Raw genomic sequence first — 6,000 nt, forward strand, 5'->3', positions numbered from 1 at the left:
TACACTATAACGAAGATACAGAATAAAGTATATTTGACCATTGACCCCACTTTGCACAGCCAAGATGGCATCTGAGAAAGAAATGGTTATTTTGTGAAATGATCCTGGTAACGTGATCTTTGTGTGTGCAAAATATTGGAAAGATAGGACATGTATTCACCAAGATACAGGATGAAACATTTATGACCTTTGACCCTAATTTACATACCCAAGATGGTGTCCGATCAAGAAGTTGTTATTTTATGAAATAATGTACGTGACATGAACTAAACATGTGCAAAATATGGGATTGATAACCATTGTTGTTCTTCATCTATTGCACAGAATGTAGTAGAAAGAAAGAAAAATAAAGAAAAAATTATGTTATTTTATAGAAATTTGAAGGAGAAGCATTAAAAAATCAGAAAAAGATAAAGTTAGGAAGGGAGATTAAGACTAAATAAAGAAAAAGAAGAAAAAAGAGTTTGAAAAAAAATATTGGCAAGGGTGAGGCTCGAACCAGGGACCTTAGGATTACGAGTCGGATGCGCTATGCAATGACCTATTTCATGCTCCATAGGCCCTGTGTATTAAGCAAAATGACGCTGCATCGAAGCCACGTGCCATTTTCAACCAAGTTTTTCGACGTGATGCCGGCCTCGTATGAAAAAATGGAGGGCACAGTTACGATAGTCCAAAGTCTCAGCTACAACATACTAAAATCTGGGAAAAATTCACCGAAGCATAAGTGAGCTAATGCTCGAAAAAGATAGTCATGTCAATTTTCACTGCCAGAAAAACTGCTCTCCCATAGAGATAATACGTAAACTGGTCAAATTTGACAAGATTACTTTTAATCCATTTTTACGAGGTGATGCCGCCATCCAATCAAAATGTTGTAATTACATTAATGAAAGAACATTTAATAAGCTACAACATACTGAAATCTGAGTGAAAATTAGCAGAGGATAAGTGAGATACGCCCAAGTAAACTTGAAAATTGATGACGTCATTTTGAAAATTTACTTTTTTTACTTTATTAAGAAATTTGATATCTTTTAATCACTTTTTCAGTATCGCCAACCCATAAACTGACATGTACAACTCATCAGCTTTCAGAATATGTAAAGAAAATGGGGGGTCACCGTCCATCCTGACGAGTAAAATCGGATTTAAAATTGGCGGTTTTTGGGCATTGTTGTACTGTATATCGCCATTGACGCGCGCGCGGAATTTCAACTTTGACAGTCCCGTATGACGTCATATTGAGTCGGATTGACTTGAAACTTGCTAGAAATGTTCCTTGACTTTTCAGACATCCGATAAATGTAAAAAATCGGGAAATTTCTGTTGCATATGAGCTGTACGTGCGTATATGTGCGCGCGCGTACGCGTCCGTCCAATTTTTTCAATTTTTCAAAAAATGCTCCAAATTGTCTGAAACGTGTGCAAAAAAATTTTGAGCTCGATTGGAGCATACAAATATTTCAACGCGCGCGTACGCGCACGTTCTAACAATGCGATGAATTTTGAAAACATGAGTAGAATTCACTTGAATTGAAATTCACGTGACGTAAATTTCATTGAAAAATTCCATTCCATTAATGAGATATGATTGAAAATGTGTTTTCATATAATGACGTCATAGTGACGTCACGGTCGACTGATCACTACGATTTTACTTGACCCGTCGTCTTTGGGACATGATACATATATGGTATAATTTTGACATTGATAGGAAGTGGACTTTCTGAGCTAACCTCTGCACAACTTTTGTCCAGAAATAAAGAAGAAGACTAGAGATTGTAATTTGTCATCACTGACAAATTAAGGTGATCCGATTTTTTTTTCATCGATGATTCGAGTCCTGATAGTGCAAAGTCTCAGCTACAACATATTAAAATCTCAGAGAAATTCACCGAAGCATAAGTAAGATAGTGCTCGATAAAAAGAGTCATGTCAATTTTCACATCTAAAAAATTCCCTCCCATAGAGATAATACGTCATATCGAAGATAGAAAAAGAAGTACATATGACCTTTGACCCCACTTTGCACAGACAAGATGGCATCTGAGCAAAAAGTGATTATTTTATGAAATGATCCCTGTAACATGGTCTTTACGTGTGCAAAATATGGGAAAGATAGGACATGTATTCACCAAGATACAGGATGAAACATCTATGACCTTTGACCCTAATTTACATACCCAAGGTGGCATCTGATCAAGTAGTTGTTATTTTATGAAATAATGTACGTGACATGAACTAAACATGTGCAAAATATGGTGGTGATAGGGTATGTTTTTCTTGAGTTATTGCACATAAAGTTATAAAAAGAAAGAAATATTACAATACATCGAAGATAAGCTTTAATTTCAACCAAGTTTTTTCACGTGATCCCAACAACGTATGAAAAAACGAGGGGCACATAAACGATAGCCTTACGTCTCAGCTACAACATATTAAAATCTTAGAGAAATTCACCGAAGCATAAGTGAGCTAGTGCAAGATAAAGATAGTCATTTCAATTTTCATTTCCATAAAAATTGCACTCCCATGGAGATTACACGTAAACTGGTCAAATTTGACAAGGTTACTTTCAATCCATTTTTTCGAGGTGATGTGGTCATCTAATCAAAATTGTGTAATTACATTTATGAAAGAGCATTTCATAAGCTACAACATATTGAAATTTCGGTGAAAATTGGCAAAGGATAAGTGAGATACGCTCGAGTAAACTTGAAATTTGATGACGTCATTTTGAAAATTTACTTTTTTCACTTTATTAAGAAATTTGATATCTTTTAATCATTTTGTCAGCATAGCCAGCCCATGAAATGACATGTTCAACTCATTGGCTTTCAGAATATGTCAAGAAAATGGGGGGTTACCGTCCATCCTGAGGAGTAAAATCCGATTTAAAATTGGCGGTTTTTTGGCATAGTTGCACTGTGTATCCCCACTGACGCACGCGCGGAATTTTGAATTTGACGGGCCCGTATGACGTCATATTGAATCGGGTCGACTTGAAACTTGGTAGAAATATTCCTTGACATTTCGGACATCCGATCTGTGTGAAAAAAAAATTGAAAATTTCTATTTCATATTAGCTGTGCCTGCGAATATGTGTGCGCGCGTACGCGTCCGTCCAATTTTTTCAATTTTTCAAAAAATGCTCCAAATGGCCTGAAACGTGTGCAAAAAAATGTTGAGCTCGATTTGAGCATACAAATATTTCAACGAGCGCGTACGCGCGCGTTTTGAGATGAAAATGAATTTTGAGAATATGAGTAGAATTCGCTTGACTTGAAATATATGTGACGTAAATTTCATTGAAATATTCTATTCCATTAATGAGATATGCATGAAAATGTGTTTTCATATAATGACGTCATAGTGACGTCACGGTCGACTGATCACTGTGATTTTACTTGCGCTGTCGTCTTTGCGACATGATACATATATGGTATAAGTTTGACACTGAGAGGCAATGCACTTTCTGAGCTAACCTCTGCACAACTTTTGAGGAGAAATAAAGAAAGAAAGAAAGAAAGAAGAAAGATTCAGTACAGATACAGAAGGTGATCCGAGAAGATACTCGGATCACCTAAATAAAGAATCCGTACAGATACAGAAGGTGATCCGAGAGGATTCTCGGATCACCTAAATACGACCTGATTTGTCTTTCTACGTCTTATCAGACGTCACATTGACGTCATATATTTACGTGTTTAAGACGACAGTTTGCGCCAGCGTATGTCTTAAAGTTAAGACGTTGTATTTTGACGTCTTTCATACGTCTTATTGGTTAAGAATGACGTCTTTAAGACGACAGTTTGCACCAGCGTATGTCTTAAAATTAAGACGTTGTATTTTGACGTCTTTCATACGTCTTATTGGTTAAGAATGACGTCTTTATGACGTCTCTATGACCAAGCACAAGTATTCAGACTGGTAAAAAGCACGTCATTTTTACGTCTTTTCAAAGTTCGTGTCGACGTCATGTTGACGTCATATATTTCCGTCTTTTTAAAGTCATGTTAGACGCTTGACTAGTTGATGCCAGCTGATACCATTAACAATTTCAACTGTTTTTCGACTCGAATGTTGATGCAACATAAAAAAATAGTCTACTTTTGAAAGTGCCATGGTGGAAACCCCCTATATGTGGCACATTATTATGAGACACCAACGTAGCTTTGCCTTGAGAAAACTTATTGTTTTTTCAAATCTGTGTAACTTTTATAGATGTCTGTTAAGCTTGACATGTAGTGAGCAAAGTTGTAGAGAAAATGCCAAGCTTTGATTTGATGAAAATTGTATGACAAATCGATGATTGTTTTTCTTTGAAACGACGAGTACCTACATCTCTGCAAAGGCATGACTTTTGCACGCACAAAAGTGCCAGAAACGTAGAATTTACACATAAATCTATGAGGGAACACCGCTTGATAGTGAATCACCACATAAAATGCAAGCTATATGAAGGGCTTTTTACACTTGTAAATTTTTGCTTAGCCCCGGACTATCGGTGGGGCTAAGGGGGGGCCTTAGCCCCACCGATAGTACGGGACTATCCTTAGCCCACTTTCTGTTTACACTCGTTTTTGCCAAAGTGGGCTAGCCCCACCGATAGTACGGTACTATCTGGCCCTGCAAAATAGCAGGGGTTAGCACCGCAATTGCGGTGCTAGCACCGCAATTGCGGTGCCAAGCAAGTGAGTGTAAACAGAACGAAAAAATAATCCTGGGCTAAGCGACGGAGACGAAGTGCGACCCTCACTGACCAATCAGAAACGAGGTAATCAAGTGCTGCCGGTGCGTGCGTGTACGTGTACAGTACACAGCGTAATTATGAATATTCATGTGGTTTGGAAAGTCCGGGGCTAAGAAAGACGAGTGTAAAAAGGTCAGTTTTCTCCTTAGCCCCGGACAAGAGATAGTACGGGACTAATTGGCGAGTGTAAAAAGCTGAAAAAATTGGTACGGGACTAACGATAGTCCTGGGTCAGAGAAAGTCCGGGGTTAAGAAACACAAGTGTAAAAAGCCCTCTAGAGATCAACGGAAGCGCTAGAAACTCCTTCATTGTACTGCGGCATTTGGCGATTTATCGATCGGTTTGGGTGGGTTTGTGGGTTTGAGCAGAATATGCGAAGTTGGCACGCCGTCGACTGATTCTGACGTGCGAACATGGCAAATAAAGAGTTAAATAAAGTCGAGCAAAAATGACCTAAAACACGTAGGTCTACAGGTCATTATTTTTTTTTAGCTTAATAATTTACGAAAAATAGGCCATATTATCATGGCCATGAATAAATGAGTACATTTGTCCATATAAAACTATATTAATGTCACAAATAGCTTAAATGACGATTGAAGATTTGACTACTTTATGACAGCTTAGATGTCAGTTTGCTATAAATGTCTCAAAATCATACATTCTGGTCTTCAAAGACGTAAAATATTTCAAGTCACATTGAGTACATAAAAACAACGGGAAAACTTAAGTGAAATAAAGTTGTGTTAACGTCATGAAATTTGTCTGTGTGATGTATGACTGGTTAAAGGGGTGGTACAGTATTGGTGGAGATGAGAATTGGGCGTTTAACTTTTTGTGAGATACCAAGAAAACACCTATGATATAGTACAGAACATACCATATTAAGAGGAATTCAAAGTTTATTTGATGAAAATCTGGTTTAGAATGATTGAAACATCCAAAAACAAAGTAAAACAAAGCAATCGTAGTAAAGTGTGGGTTCCACACTTTATTAAAATCGCTCCTTTTTGGATATCTCGGTCATTTCAAAACCAATTTTCATTGAATAAAAGTTGAATTCCTCAAAGAATTACATGCTCTTTCATATATCATAAGAGGTTTCTCATTATCTCACCAAAAAAAAAAAAAATGTTAGAAACCTGAAATTAGGTCTCAACCAAAACTATACGGTCCCTTTAACTAGTTGATGTTTTAAGACGTTATCCATGTATCATTAAAGCTTACCAAGGAATGGAAAACC

The sequence above is a fragment of the Diadema setosum genome, chromosome 8, assembly GCF_964275005.1.
Source record: "Diadema setosum chromosome 8, eeDiaSeto1, whole genome shotgun sequence".
NCBI classification, from domain to species: Eukaryota; Metazoa; Echinodermata; class Echinoidea; order Diadematoida; family Diadematidae; genus Diadema; species Diadema setosum.